Below are 20,192 nucleotides of genomic sequence, written 5' to 3' on the forward strand. Positions count from 1 at the left end.
AGAAAGTCTTGCCAACGTGCCCCAAAAGTCATGTACCAGAATGTCTGTAACGGCAGTGTCTGTAGTGGCAGGAGTCTGGGAGGAACCTTCATGTTCAACAACAAGAGAATGGAAAACCAGACGGTGGTTTGTTTACATGAAGGAACACAACACAGCAATGAAAGTCAGTAACTGAGAATTGCACTTCTCAATATGGATGAGTTTTATAGGCCTTGCACTAGTGGGGGGAGGAAGACAGGTTGGGAAAAGATTACATGTCTCTGTAATACCGCTTTATAAAGTTAAAAACATGCAGAAAACGTTACGTGTTGTTTAGGAATACGTACATAAGTAGTCAAAGCATAAGAAGTCCAAGGGAAGGATCAACAAGAAACCTAAGAGAACAGTTGCTCCATGGGGAGAGAGATTAGGAATCAGCAGTCTAGTATGCTGGGTAGTGGGTATAAAGATTCTTGTTTTGTTATTTTAGGTCTTTCTGTCTGAAACATTTAAAAACACATTTAGGAAGTCTTTATATTTTAATTTCGGCTGAGCACTTTCTGTAAAACAGATATTTTATTTTCATTCATACAACCCAGCAATGATGCTATTTGGTATTTATCCAAGTCGGTCGAAAATTTATGTCCACACCAAGACCTGCACACGGATCTTTAGAGTAGCTTTAGAGTAGCTTCACAACGGCCACAACTCGGAAGCAACTGACGTGTCCTCTAGGAAGTGAACGGATAAATTGCCATGGCATCTCAGATAATGGAATACTACTCAGCTCTGAACAGAGGCGAGCCAGGCAGCTGTGAAAAGACATGGAGGGGAAGTCAAAGCAGGTTGCTAAGTGAGACCAGCCAATATGAAAAGCCTACATATTGTTATAACGATTATAACTCTGGAATGTTTTATGTGAGCACAAAATCTATTTGGGAAAAAAATGTTAAGTTGCACATATCCCATTGTAATTTCGCGGTTGCTAAGTCTTGCCGGTATTTTCATTAAATTGTGGAAAGATAAGATTTGGATGGTCACGACCTAGTTAAGCCAAAGCCTCCTTTTGTAATACTGGATCTAAACAGCTTTAAGGCTAAAAGAAGGTAAAGAAGTCAAGAATATTGAAAAAAGTGGCAAGCAAGCAGCCAAACAGAAGTGACCTGATGAATGTTCAGGAACTAAGTCTGGAAACCTGACTAGTGATGGTTATGTGGCCGGGACTTGTCTGGCCCTCCTGCTGGAGCCCCCCAGTGAGTCCCGGGGCCAGGCAGCGTCTGGAGCTGGCAGTGTCCTTTCTCCTCCCTGTCGTGGCACATAGATGGGAGTGACATTTGTCATTCTTTGAGTAGAAGACAAATGATCTATGGCGATCACAGCAAATCTCAGTCTCTAAGGAGAGATCAGATTTCATCGCATTTTCCCTAAACCACGCAAATGGATTGCAAGTGTGTCTCCTACAAATTCTTACCCACATTCTGCCAAGCAAATCGAGCGAGAACTATACTGCTTTGCACTTAGGTGCCAACTTGCCCTTAGCAGGAAGTTGGCACAGTTTTTCCTCTTACTTCCTTTCCAATCAATATCCCTCTTGGCTCTGTCCCTTTCCACTCGGTCCTGGACTTTCCCTTTTATCTTCCCCTCCAAACAGGCTCTTCATCCTCACACTAGCTTCATGCACAGCCTTCTCCAAATGTGTCAGATGCCAAGTCAGAGGAGAAGCACTTTGAATTGTCCTGACTTTAAATTAACACCTGGGTGGCTCAGTGGGTTAAACGTTCAACTTCGGCTCAGGTCATGATCTCACTGTTAGTGCTAATGCCCTGCATCAGGCTCCGTGCCCACAGTATGAGGCCTGCTTGGGATTCTCGGTCTCCCTCCCTCTCTCTCTCTCAAAATAAAGAAATAAACTTAAAAAAAATTAACATTTCCCAGTTTTCTTAATGTTTGTTGTTTAAACAAAAAATTTTTAAAATGTTTATTTAAACATTTATAGCATGAGCAGGGGAGGGGCAGAGAGAGAGGGAGACACAGAATCTGAAACAGGCTCCAGGTTCTGAGCTGTCAGCATAGAGCCTGACACAGGGCTTGAACCCACGAATGTGAGATCAGGACCTGAGCCTAAGTCAGAGTCTGAACCCACGGAGTCACCCAGGTGCCCCTAATTAACATTTTAAATAAACGGTAATTTAAAAAATCTTATTATGCATGCAACACACACACACACACACACACACACACACACACACACACACCCCTACTTATACACAGTTGAGGCCTGAACGACACGGCTGGGGCACTGGTGCTCTATGCAGTCAAAATCTGCACGTAATGTTTGACCCTCTCAAGACTACTACCAGCCTACTGTTGAAGGGAAGCCTTACTCATAGTATAAACAGTCAACTAACACATATTTCGTGTATGTATTATATTCTTACAATAAAATAAGCTGGAAAAAAGAAAACGTTATTGAGAAAATCATAAGGAAGAGAAAATACATTTACTGTGCTGCAGTGTATTTGTTGAAAAAATCCTGCATCTAAGTGGACGTGCACAGTTCAAACCCGTGTTATTTCAGGGTTGATTGTATTTATATTCTTTTACTTGAAAAATTCAGACTAATCTAAATTTCGGCAAAGTCTTATAGAAGCCACAGGGCCAGACAGAGACAACCACTGTTAAGACTGTGATGTGGATGTCCGCGATCTAATTAGATTTCCAATCAGATCTCCACCACATACTCCATCCATCCTCTTTCAAAAGATGGGTGGGATTGGGCAGGCACAATCTTTTCTCCTCTTTTTAAAAAACATTATTTTATTTAGTTTTTAAAATATTTATTTAAGTAATGTCTACACCCAAAGTGGGGCTGAAACGCATGACCCTGCAATCAAGAGTCACCTGCTCCTCTGACCTAGCCAGCCAGGCACCTGCTTCTCTCATCTTTTATTTTTTTTTAACACACTTATGTCATTTAATTATCATTCATATTCAGAATTCAAAGACTAATTTCATTAGTTCATATCAAAATAGCCCTGACCTAGGAGGTGTTTTCTTCTTCTTTTCTTCTGCCAGAAGATACTCTGGGACTGTGGCATGTGTCCATTTTGGGCAATATGCCATGGAGTGCAGGGGACTGCAAAGAGCCAATATCTGGAAAATGGGATGAAAGCAAATTCATGGCAGGAAGCTACATGACAAAGCCTGTGGTCCCGGTGGAACTGGACACTTGAGTTCAAGACAAATCCAGAGAGGGCTAATCCTTGTTCCAAAAATGCATGACTAGCAGCAGGGAGAGGTCTGGGGAGTGAGGCATGGCAAAGCCTGGGAGAGGAGGTGAGAGGGGTCAGAGGTAAGCAATGAGGCAGGGGTGCCTGGGTGGCTCAGTTGGTTAAGCATCCAGACTCTTGATTTCCGCTCAGGTCAGTTCAAGCCCCACATTGGGATCTGTGCTGACCGTGCAGAGCCTAGTTGCAGAGACTCTCTTTCTCTCTGCCCCTCCCTCTCTCTCTCTCTCTCTCTCTCTCTCTCTCTCTCTCAAAATAAACACAAACAAACAAAAAACCTAAAAAAAACCAATAAAAAAATAAAGGTAAGCAATGAGTCGAAGTCTGGGTCTTTACATAGAGGGACTAAGGGGCCCTCGCAAGGAAATCTGGAAGACGCGCAGGGCTGGTGTCCGGAAGGCGCTTGGCCCTGCGCCCAGGGGTAAACAAGATGGAGGTTTGCTACCGACTGCTGCCCAGAGCGGGATCTCATCTGGGAGTCAAGCCCTGGTTCCTGGACAGAGAAGACAGCACAGGACCCCTTCTACCTTCGCGGGTGCAAATAAACAGTCTTCACGCTGGAAAATTTCAAGTCACCAATGACTCAGGGGTTAAACGAAAGACTACCGAGTGGGTGGCTTTGTGAGAACTATTTTCCAAGAGGAGATTCCAGTCTCTTTAGGGCAGCGAACAGGTCCCTGTTCTCTTAAATGTCCTTTAGCCCAGTGCCCAGACACACAGTTGACAACCACAGCCCGGTGGATAAATGAACGGATTCACTGTATGATACTGGCTAAAACAGCAGTCGGTCCATCTTAGAACCATAAACTTACCTTGGGTCTTGTGCGACAGGCTGACGCGCACCTCCTGGCCACTGCAGGAGACCCAAGCAGCAACTGCCCTGGCCCCCAGGCGGAGATCCCTCCGGTGCCTCTGCCCGTCAGGCAAGAGCTCTTCCCAATCCCATTCAGGACCAGGAAAACCCCAGGGACACTCTTCAAGGCTCAGGCGTGTGAGCTCCCACTTGCATTCTGGGATAGTAATGACCTTTCCCAGCTGCTCTCAAAGAGGCGCAACAATCCACCACCAATCACTGAAATCGAGTCATACCTATGCCCAGAGGCAGCTGGAGGATTCAGAAACAGGATGGGTGCCTCTCTCCTGACCACCAGATTGGCATGACTGTGAGTGAGGTCACAGCTAAGTACAAAATGCCTGCAGCAAACTGGAGGTGAAAGAGGGGCCAGTTGGGCCGGATAATGGGCAGCCTCCTTGGCCCTCATTATCCCCACCTGCTCTTGTCTCCGCATATTAGAATCCTAATGTGAGCCTGCAGACAGTCAGCTGGGGCTTGCCTCGGTGCAATTCAGATCCCGCTGCCTGCAGCTCTTAGAAACTCAAATAAACAGAAGGACTAATATTACTACTGAAAATGTAATTAAGGGCGTTCATTGTAAAGTAATAATGAATTACCTCACCCTCACCATATGGCCAGTACTGATTAACACCTAGAGGAAATGATCCAAAACCTCTAAAATGAGAATTAATGTCTCGGGTCATAATGAGAAACTCTTTTTTTTTTTTTTTGAAAGAAAAAGTGGTTGAGAGTTTGAACCACCAAGAGGCAAAAATAAAATATCGGGACTTCCATCCTGAAAAGTCTCATTTAGATTAGGTGAGTTACATTTTCAGCGTAGCATCACATCACAGATGCAAAGATACTGTAAGATTTACAAGTTGGAATTGTCACATGATCGAATGGTTTTCCTTCCATCGTTGCTCTTATAATCATGAGGAATTAATGGAAGAATCTCCACCCAGACTGACAGTTTCATAAATCACCAGGGATGGGCTTAGCCTATTGATTGAAAATCTTTTTTTCCCTAAGTTACCAGTTGAAATGCTGTTTGTTTGGCAGGAAGTTCATGTAGTGTAATTTAATCCCTTAGGGTGAGTCGAAATGGTAGAAATGTTAGAATTTCCGGGCAGTGCCCAAAAAGTTAACATTACAAGAGACGCCTAGAAAGAAGCAGACCCATTCTGATGGCAGAGTTGTTACTAAAGCGAGTTTGCAGATGCGCCTTGGGGAATTATGGGATACCTAAGGCTCTTCCTGGAACCTGATTAGCACCTGGGCTAATGACCCAAGTTGGATCCAGGGAGTATCTGGGCATTTCTCTGATTGGTCCATCGGCACTGAGATTTCCTGAGGTCATAACCGAGAGGGGGGACTGCTAAGACCTCTGAGGGAAAATTAAAACCCTCTGCTTCTAGAACGGAGATCTGGATTTTTCTTCCACTGTGGAATCTGTGCCCGGGGACGCTGTCCTTCACTTTGAGTCAGTTTTTATACTAGATGATCTTCTCATTGCTGTGACATGCAGTCTCATTAGCCGGGGCCCCATCTGGGCACATTATGAGGAACCGAAACTTGGTTGAGTCATGCAGCCCCTACTGGAGGACTTTATCCTGAAATCCACAAAGAGACCCCGGAATCCTGTCCTGTAAAATGCCTGAGAGTGTCAGCTTGAGACAGATGGCCCAGCTCTCCTGCGAAGCAACAATGCCCTCACCAGGCCATTGATTCTGTCTGTGAAATTTAAATATCTGAACAATGGCTGGCTTACTGGTGAAAAGTGCACCTTAAATCCCTTGAATTAATCAGATCTCGGTAGTTGTGGTAGAAACTGGGCAGTAAATGGCCTTACTCATGGCATGTGCTTGAGTTCCCCGTGCCGTGAACATGCAGAGAACCAAAGCTGTGGGCGAGAGACAGGGTTGGAAGTAACTCCCCCAGCAGAGAACCAGACTCTCAGAGCCCAGAGGGCCCCGAGGGAGCAGAGATGCCAAGACACCTGCTAATTGGAGGAGTTGTGGAGGGCAATCATTCCCTGTGAGAACGTTTTGAAAGCTTTGACTCTAAGAAAAGCGAAACTGCAATTTTTAAGAAAATAATTTAAAAAAATTTTAATGTTTATCTTTGATACAATTTAATTTTAAGGAACATGATCATTGGAAAATTCTGGACTGCCAAATGACAAACTTTTGTTCATGAAAGGGAGAGTTTGAGGTTTCCCTTTAGAGCAGAATGGGGAAGGGGCCCCTGGGTGGCTGTTGGTTAAGCCTCTGACTCCCGCTCATGCTCTCTCTGTCTCAAAAATAAATGAACATTAAAAAGAATTTTTTATTAAAAAAGTAAAGCAGAATGGGGAAAACCAGGGTTATAGTAAGTGTTGTGACCAACAGTAGATGACTCTGTGACAGTGTGAGCTTCACTGTTACTCTAAAACAGGTTCTTTGCCTAAATTAGTAACTAGTTAATATTCACGCTGTAATTGTTTAAAAAAATTTTTAAGCATTTATTTATTGTTGAGAGACAGAGCACAAGCAGGGGAGAAGCAGAGAGGGAGGGAGACACAGAATCGGAAGAAGGCTCCAGGCTCTGTGGAATAAAGACAGTATCCAAAATCTATAAAGAACTTATCAAACTCAATACCCAAAAACCAAATAATCCAGTGAGGAAATGGGCTAAAGACATGACCAGACACTTTTCCAAAGAGGACATCTGGATGGCCAACCGACACATGATATGATGCTCAACGTCACTCATCATCAGGGAAATACAAATTAAAACCACAATGAGACACCACCTCACACCCGTCAGAGTGGCGAACATTAACAACTCAGGCAACAACAGATGTGGGCGCGGATGCGGACAAAGAGGATCCCTTCCGCACGGCTGGTGGGAGCGCACACTGGTGCCGCCGCTTCGGAGAGCAGTGGGGAGGGTCCTCAGAAAATTAAAAATAGAACTACCCCACGACCCGGCAATCGCACTAGTAGGGATTTATCCAAGGGATACAGGCATGCTGTTATGAAGGGACACATGCACCCCAATGTTTATAGCAGCACTATCAACAATAGCCAAAGTATGAAAAGAGCCCAAATGCTCATTGATGGATGAATGGAGAAAGAAGATGTGGTACATATATACAATGGAGTATTATTACTCGGCAATCAAAAAGAATGAAATTTTGCCACTTGAAACTACGTGGTTGGAACTAGGGGGTGTTATGCTAAGCAACATTAGCCAATCAGGGAAAGACAAATATCATATGACTTCACTCGTATGAGGATTTTAAGAGACAAAACAGATGAACAGATGAAGGGAAGGGAAGAAAAAAATAATACAAAAACAGGGAAGGGGACAAAAACATAAGAGACTCTTATATATGGAGAAGCAACAGAGGGTTACTGGAGGGGTTGTGGGAGAGAGATGGGCTAAATGGGTGAGGGGCATTAAGGAATCACTCCTGAAATCATTGTTGCACTATATGCTAACTAACTTGGAAGTAAATTTTAAGAATTTAAATAAAAAAAAAATCAAAACATACTTAGGAATAGTCCTTACTTCTTACCACCTGAAACATTTCCTTTTCTCATCGATTATATATACCTTTGATCTTTGTCTCGGGTGAACTACTACACATGTTTATGGTCACTTGCTTATCCTGGTGACTTTATAAAGTCTAGGAATCGATTTCAGAAGCAAGGTGCAGTGGTCCCTAGGATAGTGACCCCTGGCTCAGAAACCCCCAAAGAGAGGTACAAAGTTTCAAGAGGCAGTTTTGGACCTTTCCGTGTGGGATTCCTTGCCGTATTGGAGGGCAGTGGGCCTCCGGGCTGACGCAGCTCCCAGGGGTTCCGAAGGGAGAGCAATGGCCTGCTCCATCTCTCTCCTGCCATCCTCTAGGGCCACTTCGGCCTCTCCCTCCCATTCTCCCGACTGGAGGCCTTTTCCACCCTCAACATTGCCCGGGTGAGTCTACCATCGCAGTAACCCCTGCCCAGAACGAACATTTTCATTGTCCTTGAGAAAACCTAGAGATATCTAATGTTTCTTGAGTTCTTAACTGCTAAGTGATTCGAGTGAAATCCTCTCCCCCTCGCCCCGAATTATCCACAACTTAATCTAGACAGTTCCCGACCAGTAACTTACTGCTTGTTCTTCGGGTAAGGTGGCTTACTTGTGGAGCAGCTGATCACATAGCTTTGGAGAAAGGAAAAGACATATAAGCCTAATTTTCATTTGGTGAAAAGGTGCTAGACTTGCCTTGGCTAAGCCCCACGTGGCCTGAAATGCTGTGCCCCATTCCTGGTGTTATTTCAGGCTGAATAAATCAGATGTTGGGAAATCTAAAGTTTGTGGATGACTGTCTTACTGGAATCCCATGGCCAGATCACACCGTGGGCAGGACTTGAATTTTCCCTGAAAGGAGTGGGTATTGTGGGAATACTGATCCAGCTGATCCGGGAAGAGGTTAATCCTGGGATAGGATGGCATGCAGAATCGGCCTTTCCCTGAGTCTCATGGGCCTGAGTCTAATGCATGTGGGCTGATCTGTGCCTCTAAATTCTGAAAGCAGCCATTTGTAGGATGACGTTCCCTTCTATGATCCCCAAGGGTAGTGGACGTCTGTTGTTTTGCCTTCTCAATATTCATTTTGCCCTTTTCTGGGAATAGCACCTTCTATTTTCTTCAGGCAGTTGGGTTCCCCACATATTCCATGGGTTTCAGACAAGGCTGTCCCCATCTCCCAGCTTCAGGGCTGGACATGTGACACAGACCCGGCCAGTGAGAGTGCTGTGCATCCTTGACAACAGTGATTGGCTCCTGGCTGAGCATATGACCCAAGCTGGGCCAATCAGAACCAGCCTTAGAATTTGCCAGCCCTCCTTTGAAAAAGGCATCCTCTCAAAACTGGGATAAACACGTCTGGAGGCTGCTGGGGGCCTCCCGCTGGAGATTAAAGTGCACAGGACAAAACAGTCAAGAAGGGAAGTTTGAATCCTGAGGATATTTTTGAGCCTCTGAATATAGCCACGCCCAAACTAAGACTACGCCTCTAGTTTTTCAGTTCTGTGAAGCAATAAACTCCCTTTTTGGATTGTCAGGGTTTTTGTTTTTGTTTTTGAGAGATATAGAGTGGGAGTGGAGGAGGGGCAGACACACACACACACACACACACACACAGAATTTGAAGCAGGCTCCAGGCTTGGAGCTGTCAGCACAGGGCCATATGTGGGGCTTGAACTCGGGAACTGTGAGATCATGACCTGAGCCAAAGTTGGATGGTTAACTGACCGACTGAGCCACCCAGGAGCCTCTGGATTGTCAGTTTTAATAGGAGTTTCTGTCATTTGTTTCTGGAGATACCTTGTTAAACGTATACGTCACGTCTCATCCCTCACTGTGAGATATTCGGGAAGGTCTGTACCCATCCTGGAGTAAAGTGCATTGTGGGAGAATAGCCACAGCTAGGGAAGCAGGTACAGGCTTGACAGGAAGTAATCTGCAGGGAAGAAGGACACAGTAATCCAAGTCAGATTGCCAGTGAAGGTAGCAAGCTTTAAACCAGATAGATTTGTGGGGACATGTTATTATTCTTTGTACATTTTCAAAATACCTATAGAAGGAAACCTAGTAAAAGGCGGTAGGTATTACAATAATTTGGGCCTTAGAAGTGAATGTTTGGGCACCTGGGTGGCTCATGGGTTAAGGGTCTGGCTCTTGATGTTGGCTCAGGTCATGAGCTCACGTTGTAGTGAGATTGAGCCCAGTGTTGGGCTCCACGCTGACAGCAAGGAGCCTGCTTAGGATTCTCTCTCTCCCCCTCTCTCTGCCCCTCCCCGGTCATGTGCATTCTAAATTAAAAAGAAAAAAATAAATGCTTTTAAAATTTATTAAAAAAATTTTTTTAACTTTTATTTATTTTTGAGAGACAGAGAGGGACAGAGCATGAATGGGGGAGGAGCAGAGAGAGGGAGACACAGAATCTGAAGGAGGCTCCAGGCTCTGAGCTGTCAGCACAGAGCCTGACTTGGGGCTCGAACCCACGGACTGTGAGATCATGACCTGAGCTGAAGTCAGATGCTTAACTGACTGAGCCACCCCATAAAATTTCTTAAAAAAAAAAATAAAAGAAGCTAATGTTATCTAATTGCCATTGTAGATATCCAAGCAGTGAGGCCAGGAGACATTTGGATTACTCAGCAAAATGTTTCACATTTTGCCAGGGAGGAACAAACCAAACTAAAAGTCCCAAGTTTCCCCAAGGAGTTTCAGATGGCCAATAAGTCCCAGATCCATAAAAAATAACTTTTGGCACAATCCACAAATTCAAACTACCTAGGAGAGATCCTTGGAAATACTTAGAAGCAAGATCGGGCCATGTTGGAGTTTCAGCTCTTTGTTTTTATTTCTTACTCTTACCTCGTGAATCCGGACCACCTCAGAATGATCCCAGTGGAGAGGCAGCGGGACCTGTGAGTCTTGTCACCATGGTGCTTTGGGAGCGATGAGGTCCCTGCAATAGGGAGAGATATAACTTAAGACATGAAGACTTCTTGGTCTTTCTTTCCTTTATGACATCCGTATTTTTTATCTAGGCGTCATTTGTGCTTGCCCTGAAAATGGCAGTGAAAGAAGTTTTAAAAACGCTTTCCTTTGAAGTATCGGAGATCAAAGGGAATAAGCCTCATTGCCCTTGAGCCCCAGAAGTAACAGTTGGGCTGCACACTGGTATTTACCAGCCTGGGCCCCAGGAGCTTCCGCAAGATATAACTGGTACTGTAGGGGGAAACAGAAGGATGGAGAAGGAGAGAGGAAGGGAGACAGGAGGTGGGAACCTTTGGGTGCTTATCCAAGGGAGGTCACCTTCTTAAAGTATTCCTAACAAGACGTGTTAACATTATATTATGACTGGCTATATTCCATGTATGACAGCCTATGTGATATATACATGCCTTCAGATAGTCTGAGGCATAATAGCGAAATTACATTGATATTTTTTATTTCTTTGTATTAGCAAAGTCAAAGAATGGTGGCCAATGAAATGCATAAAACTAATAAGGGGGAAAGAGGATAGAATAGGGAGTGATTAAGTTCAAACCACATGAGCACACACCAGGCCTTAATTCAGGACATTATGCAAGAAGGTTTTATTGGCAAGATGAAGTGAAACCTAGGGACTTTGGGAAGTCCCCATTATCTAAGAAAATACGGGGCATTTGGGGAAAGGAATTAAGTTTCAAGAAACTGAAACTTGCGTGATTGCTTAAAACCAGGCTGAAGGACACCGGTGGAGGAAAGTCCGTTGACCTGGCAAATAAATGATGGTTTCAGAGCATCATGACCAGAGTGCATTTTGTTAGGTTCTCCTCAGAGCCGCGCCCCTAACGGTCTGGAGTTCCACCGGAAATAATTAACCACAGCTGTTCAAGTCACTGTTCCCTTAGGAAGGTATTTTGAGAGAGAGAGATGATAAAGAAATGACTCACATTTTATTTATTCATTTTGAGAGAGAGAAAGTGAGCAGGGGAGGGGAAGAGAGAGAGGGAGAGACTCCCAAGCAGGCTCTGCACTGTCAGCCCAGAGTCCAACACGGGGCTTGACGCACAAACTATGAGATCATGACCTGAGCCGACATCAAGAGTCAGACACTTAACTGAATGAACCCACCCAGGTACCTCTAAAATTCACAGTTAAATTTTTTAAATGTTTATTTTTGAGAGAGAGGGAAAGAGACAGAGTATGAGGGGGGAGGGGTAGAAAGAGAGGAAGAATCGGAACAGGCTCCAGGCTCTGAGCGCTCAGCACAGAGCCGGGACTCAGCCTCGCTGAAGTTGGATGCCTAACCTATGAGCCACCCAGGTGCTCCTAAAATTCACATTCTAAGGATATGTTTACAAGGTGTGGTAAAAATCTTTGAATTTTTTTGAGTATTTTCTGATCTTGACTGATTGAAACATTTAAGACAACTTGATCTACTAAATGTATAATTACAATTTATCGGAATTACAAAAATGACTGAAGAGCTCAGGGAGCATTTGCCTTCTCTGGGAGGTGGTGTTAGTGCTGCAGGCGGAATATCCTCTCTAATCCCTTTATATTTCCAGGCGTGTTGCACCCGGCGATTTTCTCTCCGACAGCCAGGACCTGCATAGGGAGTGCTGCCATCAAGCTGTCGGTCTTGCATAGGCTCCAGAGCGAGAGAGAGCCTTGTAGAAGCCCAGGCTTGGGAGCCAGGAGCCCTGCCTCTGGGACCATGCGGCCAGCAGGTCCTTGTGCAGACAGACACCTTTGGGACTGAAGCCAGACCATGCCACCTATAGAAGAAAACTAACCATCCTTGGAAGAAGATCGCCCTGTGCTGTTGGGCACCTAGAATTTGACAATGGGATGTCAGCTGTTATGTGGTCAGAGCTGCCTGTGATGAATGGGGTGCTGGGGGCTGTCAGACCCACCACGTCATAAACAGCAATTCATGACCATGAGCATGTCTAGGGGGTACGAGTTACACAAAATGGGGTCCAGACCCCATCACTTACCTATCACTCTTGCACTCATTCTTCTCTCAAGCTTATACCTATGGCCTCCTAGGGGCTCCATAGGGGCAACTGATGGAGGAAAAAAGTCTGGGCCCGGTTCATGGATGGTTGTCTTCATATCTCGGGGCAAGCCCAAGAGAGACTCTTGCTGGAGTACAGCCTAGCTCAGATATGGCCCTGGAATTCATGGTGAGCGGAAATCCTTCCCCACAGAGCTTCCTTGTCGTGTGGAGAGACAAGTAAGGATCCATGCGCACTCCTGAGCAGCAGCTGAGGGACGTCTGGTGCGTCAGGACTCTGGACGCAGCTCTCTGCACAGAGGTTTGGGGAAGAGGCGTGTGGAGGGATCCAAAGTGTGGGGGATCTTCGTGCCGTAGGCTGATACTCACCGGAGAGCGTCCATACAGAGGAGGCACAAATGACCATCAAATAACATGCCTCATGCTGCCGATGTCAGCCAGCCTCGGTCCTCAGACACCCCTGTGTTCAGGGCTGGTGAATGGAACAGCTTTGGTGGCAGAGCCCGAGGCGACGTATGGGCCCTGCGTAGAACCGCGAATCTCACCAAGGCTGATTTAGCTACTGCACTGACTGTTAGCAGCAGAAGCTAATACCGGCCTCCAGGTCTGGTAAAACACCTACAAGATTCCCAGATCCCCTGACGAGGCCAATTAGCCACTTGGTGGCAAGTTGATTACATTAGAACTCTCCACCTTGGAAGTATGTAGTAGTGGTTTCTTCACGACCAGGACCGACATATCCGCCAGGTACAATTTTCTGTCCTCAGCGTCTCTGTCAACGCCACTATCTGAGGGCACACAAAAACGCCCAATCTACTGATAAGGGGTCTTGTGAAACACTGCCTCGCACCAGGGGTGCTCTTGACAGCTAACGAGGTGCAACAGTGGTCCCAAGGGCTCCCCTTGGCATGCTCTACCATGTCCCAAGCCCCTTCCCCAAACTTTTCCCCCCAGTCATCCAATCTGGGCCCTTCCAAGGTCCCGACCACCCACCAAGTCCATGTACAGTCTCATCTTCCGCTCTTTTCTCTTCACACAGGATGGAGACTCTAGCCCCTGTGAGGATTTCTCCTCACCACTGAGCTGACCAAGGTATGTGCAGTACACACCTTGGGACCAACAGCTGTGATATGTGCACCGTCCCTGGGAACCCAGGGTAAGAGTGGCCCTCCTCACTATCACTCTTGGTGACCTGCTTGGGGTAATTTGTGCTTCCTGCACTTGCAACTTTGCGTCTGGTGGGATGGTGAGGGTTTGCAGAGAGGAGACACAATGACATTTCCCATCTACCTAAAGCTGTGAGGGCCACCCGGTCAAGGTCCTTTTGGTCTTCTCCTGACGGCAGCGAGTAGGCAGAGAGGGAGTTAATACAGTGACAGGTTATCATGAGGAGGTCTGCTTATTGCCACATAGTGGGGGCAGAGAGGAGTATGTCTATCTAGAACATACTGGGACAGCTCTAGATTTTTAATGGCCAATGGGCAATTGTAGCAACTATGGTGTGACAAGGGCATGGTACCCAGGGGCTCAGGGTCCTCGGAGGTGATGGTCTGGGCAGCTCATTAGATACATGATGGCCTAGAATGAGGGGAATCTCAAGTGGACTGTAGAGTAGGGAGATGGAAGTCTGTTACAGCTTGAGGACCAACCAGCCGTAGCTCACTGCACTCACTGTTTTCTCGGGAGTGACCAGCCACCGCACAGAGGGCTTGTGGAGCGACCTTGGGGGAGGCATGGATGGATCTTAGGGGCGCTGCACCCATGTGCCCTCAGACCCCTTTACCATTCTGGCGTCCTCTGGTTCCTGGCAGGCTTTTCCCCTCAAGGGGTAGGACCCAGTCTTCTCTCCTCAGGCCACCAAATTGGGAGGTGTCTGAGAATTTCCATTTTGCTAGGTGCAGCCCTTGATACAGTCAGTACTCCGGCTTTCTGGCTACTGATTAGGACAATCAAAAAAATTTTAAATGTTTATTTATTTTTGAGAGAGAGAGTAAGAGCAGGGGAGGGGCAGAGAGAGGGGGAGACAGAATCCGAATCAGGCTCCAGGTTCTGAACTGTCAGCACGCGGGGCTCAAACTCACATACTGTTAGGTCATGACCTGAGCCGAGGTCGGATGCTTCACCCACTGAGCCACCGGGGGTCCCTAATTAGGACAATTTACAAGCGTGACCTGCAGAACTGCCGTGCAGGGACGAGTCAGAGTTGCCCTACCTGGTGGTTTGCTTGTGCTTGTCCTGTTACCTGGCCTCCTTCTCTCTCTGTCCCCAATTCTCCAGTTCCTACCAATGTTTCCCCTAATAAATCCTACGTGAAGTTTTGTCAAGGAATGTGCGACTGGTGAACCCAACCGAAGACATTTTCTTAGGTGCTTGAACTATTTGAGAGAACCAGACACATTACACTTATTAGACCTTGAAATGTCTAAGGGAATTTAATTAATTCTCGAAGTAATGTTAAATGTATAAGGATGATTTGGTCATGTTCACTGAAACATGAAAAAAGGAACAAACCTAAGTGACTTATTTTTTATGTAAAATTTGTTAGGTTTCTAAATGAAATAGTAAGTTTTGAAATTGAGCTTAAAGATTTATTAAACATTTTTTTAGTGCTTATTTTTATTTTTGAGAGAGAGAGAGAGAAAGAGTGCAAGCGGGCAGAGAGAGAGAGAGAGAGAGACGGAATCCGAAGCAGGCTCCAGGCTCGGAGCTGTCAGCACAGAGCCCAATGAGGGATTCGAACTCACAAACTGCAAGATCATGACTTGAGCCGAAGTCAGATGCTTAAGCGACTGAGCCACCTAGATACCCCCAAGCTTAAAGTTTTAAAAGATATTAGGTTTCTAATTTATAACTCTAATAAATTTAAATTGAGAAAAAAATATTTTTAGGAATGCCTTTCCAGGCTGGAGAGTCCTTTCTAGGCTGGAGAAGCTCACTACAGTCTATTTATTTATTTATTTAAAAAATTTAAAAAATATTTATTTATTTTTGAGAGACAGAGAGAGACAGAGTACAAGCAGGGGAGACACAGAGAGAGAAGGAGACACAGAATCCAAAGCAGGCTCCAGACTCTGAGCTGTCAGCACAGAGCCTGACACAGGACTCGAACCCACGACCCAAGAGATCATGACCTGAGCTGAAGTCAGATGCTTAACCGACTGAGCTACCCAGGTGTCCCTGATTACACTTTAAATAAGCATTGAACGAATAAACTCAAGGCTTACCTTTATGTTTATAATATCCATAGCTCTATCCTTCACTGTAAATGTGAGTTATCAAATGTATCCAGTTAGGTATGTAAAGTACTCAAGTCAATATCAAAATGTCAACTCTGAACTAAAAATTAGAAACACTCATAAATTATGTCAGCTACTCATTTACCCAGCTAGACAACTAATTACAATTATGCTCATCAACGCATATAAAATAAGTAGTTCCACATAAAAATGAATCTATAAAAAGACACATCAATAATCATAAATGCAGGCTATCATTACACCCCTACTTTGGTAATCTACAATTTTAAAATCTGAAATCTCACCTTGAACCTACAAGGTGGGATAAATGCAGTCTAGTTGCAGCATTCTTTTTTTTTTTTTTTACATTTATTTATTTTTGAGAGACAGAGAGCAAGCAGGGGAGGGACAGAGAGAGAGGGAGACAGGAGACACATTCCTGAGCAGGCTCGCCCTGCCGGTGCAGTGCCCCCCCCATTGAGGGGGCTCGAACCCGTGAACAGCGAGATCATGACCTGAGCCGAAATCAAGAGTCAGATGCTTAACCGGCTGAGGCTCCCAGGCGCCCCAGTGCAGTCCAGCTAAATATATTTTTAGGTGTGTCTGTTTTTGTGAGCACAGTGTTCAGTCCCGCGGCAGGGACTGGGGACAGAATTGAGAAAACGAAATGGGGTCATGTTTATTTTATTATAATGACAGGTCGTGGAACTTCTATCTACATTTTCCTAACTGTATGAAACACAAAGGAAAGGACTCTTTTAGGAGACACAAGGTTGTTGACAAGAATTTCGAGCTTAACTGCTTTTCGTTGGTAAATTTGTTTTGCCGTCTGATCCTGATGACGGCTCTCTCTCTCAGCAAAACACAGAACTGTTTACTCAGGTCTTTGATTTTATAACAAAATGGGGGCAGGATATGAACATTCTTACAGGTGCCTCTTCCTCCGGGAAGGCAAAGGAGAATGAATTACAGGGAGAAACACTGAATGTGAAAACACTGAAAATACAAATTAAAAAAAATTATTTGATAGTTATACTATTCAAGATTTAAAGCAACCTTAAAAAAATCATTCAAATTTTTAGTTTATTTTATTAAAAAATTAAAAAGTTTTTTATTAATGTTTATTTTTGAGAGAGACAGAGACAGCATGAGTGGGGGAGGGGCAGAGAGAGAGGGAGCACAGAATCTGAAGCAGGTTCCAGTCTCTGAGCTGTCAGCATAGAGCCTGATGTGGGGCTTGAACCAACAGACTGTGAGATCATGACCTGAGCCGAAGTCGGATGCTTAACTGACTGAGTCATCCAGTGCCCCCCCAATTTTTTTTTAAAGTTTATTTATTTTTGAGAGATAGAGAGAGACAGAGTATGAGAGCAGGGGAGGCGCAGAGAGAGAGAGACACATAACTCAAAGCAGGCTCCAAGATCTAAGCTGTCAGCACAGAGCCTGATGTGGGGCTCGAACTCATGTACTGTGAGATCATGACCTAAGCTGAAGTCAGAGACTCAACCAACCGAGCCACCCAGGTGCCCCACAGTGCCTCAATTTTTAAGCAAAGTGTGCCAACAGTTTTTTTTCTACACTAAACCTTGCACATTGTATCAGTTAAATTGTTTTTATATAGTTTTTAGAGAGATTGTAAAAACAGACTAAGCACATGAACGTAATCATAATTATAATGGAATTACACTTATTAAGCCATATTTGAAATATTTCGGAAACAAATGATCTCTTTCACTTCCAGAAAACATTTTGATGAGCTTAAAGTATGCTTTAAAACTCAAATAAACCTAGGTCTTCCCTTAAGGACGTTTATTTTATATACTTTTTACAGCAAGTAGTACAAAAGGAAAATATCTGCGTGTTTGAGAAAGAAAGGAGCTGGAAGCTACGTGTGGAAAAGTGATCTTCTGCCCAGCGAGGCAAAACCCAGAGTCTGCAGGCGAGAAGTCCAAGGAAAGTTTCCAAATGTATTCAGCAGACCTTGCTAGAACAAAAAAGTAATGCGATGGATTCTTGTACAGAAATGTTTTTATGCCCTTTTGCAATGCCTGGGTGCTATTGGAGCTGGTTGCTGTTCCTCAGACAGTTTTTCTGGTCCAGACGTGGCTGCACGAGGCATGGAAGACCTAGTCCCAGAGGCTTCAGTTTTGTGTTGGTTTTTCTTTTAGCTTAACCTCACCTAGGGCTCATGGCAACGTTTTTCTCCATTAAAAATTTTTTTTTAATGTTTATTTATTTTTGAGAGAGAGAGAGAGAAACAGAGAGTGAGCAGCAGAGGAGCAGAAAGAGAGGGAGACACAGAAGCTGAAGAAGGCTCCACGCTCCAAGCTGTCAGCACAGACCTCCACGCGGGGCTCGAACCCACGAACCATGAGATCATGCCCTGAGCCCAAGTTGGGCATTTAACAGACTGAGCCACCTGGGTGTCCCTCCATTTTATTTTAAAAGCTTTGTAGCTTTTCTCTTCATTTTTAGGTCTTTAATGTCTTTGAACTTGATGTGTGTGTACACAGTTGGTTTTTTAAATAGGGGTCCAGTTGCTCTAGGACCGACATTGGGAAATGGGAACATTTTTATTTCTTTGTCAATCAGTTTTGATAGGTTATATGTTTCCTAGAAATAAGAATGTCTGGAAAAGTGTATTGGCATAAAATGGTTTCTGGTAGTGTCTCCTCTCTGTTTTGTCTTTATCTGCTCTCCTCTCTCCTTCGACAACCTCTTTTTCTTTCTTGATTGTTGTTATTGGTGCCTTCTCTCTATTTTTCCACTATTGGCGACTTTTATGAAGAGCAAGCTTCGGGCTTTACTGATACCCTCTACTGTTTGCTTAAATTTTATTTTCATTAATTTCTGTTCCTCTCCCCCTCCCCTGCTCCCTGGTTCTATGTCTTTGGTTTTATTTGGCTATTGTTTTTTTAATGTATTGAGGTGAAAGTGTCATACATTCATTCATTTTTTAGCTGTTCTTATTTTGAATATCTGCACTTCAGCCTATATAAATTTCTAAATACTCCTTCAGCTTTGTCATGCAAGTTCTGATATGTGATATTTTCATTATTGCATGATTTGTATTATTTCCCACTTCTCAGTATGATTCCTTCACTCCTTGATTATTTTAGACACGTGTTTCTCAATATGCAGACACCTGAGGTGTCTTCTGGTTATCATCTGGATTTAGACCTTTAGTAAGATTAAATTGCAGTCATTGAATAGGCCACACTTTATTCATATTCTTTAAAATTTGTCAAGACTTGGGCGTGCCTGGGTGGCTCAGTTGGTTCAGCATCTGACTTCAGCTCAGGTCATGATCTCACAGTTCATGAGTTTGAGCCCCGCCATCAGGCTCTGTGCTGACAGTGCAGAGCTTGCTTCAGATCCTTTGACCCTCTCTCTCTGCCCCTCCCCCACTCACTCTCTCTCAAAATTAAATAAACATTTAAAATAATTTCTTGAGACTTGCTTGATGATCAAACATATGGTCAATTTTTTTGGTGAATGTTGTCTGTGTTCTTGAAAGGTTTTAAAATATTTTTAATTTTAAGGTTTTAATATATTTAATTTTAAGGTTTTAAAATATTTTTAAGTAGCTTCTGCACTGCAAAGGAAACAATCAAAAAACCTAATAGGCAGCTGCCAGAATGGGAAAAGATAGTTGCAAATGGCATATCGGATAAAGGGCTAGTATCCAAAATCTACAAGGAACTCACCAAACTCCATACCTGAAAAACGAATAATCCAGGGAAGAAAAGGGCAGAAGACCTGAACAGACACTTCTCCAGAGAAGACATCCAGATGGCGAACAGGCACATGAAACAATGCTCAGCCTCACTCATCATCAGGGAAATACAAATCAAAACCACACTGAGATACCACCTCACACTGGTCAGATTGACTAAAATGAACAAATCAGGAGACTATAGATGCTGGCAAGGGTGTGGAGAGACAGGCACCCTCCTACACTGTTGGTGGGAATGTAAACTGGTGCAGCCACTCTGGAAAACAGTGTGGAGACTCCTCAAAAAACTATCAATAGAACTCCCTTATGACCCAGCAATAGCACTGCTGGGGATCTACCCTAGGGACACAGAAGTGCTGATGCATAGGAGCACATGTACCCCAATGTTCATAGCGGCACTGCCAACAATAGCCAAATCATGGAAAGAGGCTAAATGTCCATCACCTGATGAGTGGATCAAGAAGATGTGGTGTATATATACAATGGAGTACTATATGGCAATGAGGAAGAATGAAATCTGGCCACTTGTAGCAAAGTGGATGGACCTTGAGGGTGTCATGCTAAG

At 44.4% G+C, this 20,192-nt stretch overlaps 2 long non-coding RNA genes across 5 annotated transcripts; one reads left to right on the forward strand and one right to left on the reverse strand.

Moving 5' to 3' along the window:
- Positions 1–542: 542 nt before the first annotated feature.
- LOC115277663 lies at positions 543–12,496 on the reverse strand. Of its 3 annotated transcripts, XR_003902464.1 has the most exons (5): positions 12,107–12,474; positions 10,519–10,612; positions 9,463–9,598; positions 8,245–8,295; positions 543–791 (listed from the first exon to the last, which is right to left on the reverse strand). It is a non-coding gene; the product is annotated as an uncharacterized LOC115277663 (long non-coding RNA). The 3 variants fall into 3 exon arrangements; XR_003902463.1 differs by lacking the exons at positions 543–791; positions 8,245–8,295 and having other exon boundaries at positions 9,409–9,598; positions 12,432–12,496; XR_003902462.1 differs by lacking the exons at positions 543–791; positions 8,245–8,295 and having other exon boundaries at positions 9,409–9,598.
- A 134-nt stretch (positions 12,497–12,630) lies between these two features.
- LOC115277671 lies at positions 12,631–17,901 on the forward strand. Of its 2 annotated transcripts, none has more exons than XR_003902469.1 (3): positions 12,631–13,402; positions 13,695–13,811; positions 17,723–17,901. It is a non-coding gene; the product is annotated as an uncharacterized LOC115277671 (long non-coding RNA). The 2 variants fall into 2 exon arrangements; XR_003902470.1 differs by having other exon boundaries at positions 13,695–13,747.
- The last annotated feature ends 2,291 nt before the right edge of the window (positions 17,902–20,192 follow it).

The sequence above is a fragment of the Suricata suricatta genome, chromosome 2 (genome assembly GCF_006229205.1).
Source record: "Suricata suricatta isolate VVHF042 chromosome 2, meerkat_22Aug2017_6uvM2_HiC, whole genome shotgun sequence".
Classification (NCBI taxonomy): domain Eukaryota; kingdom Metazoa; phylum Chordata; class Mammalia; order Carnivora; family Herpestidae; genus Suricata; species Suricata suricatta.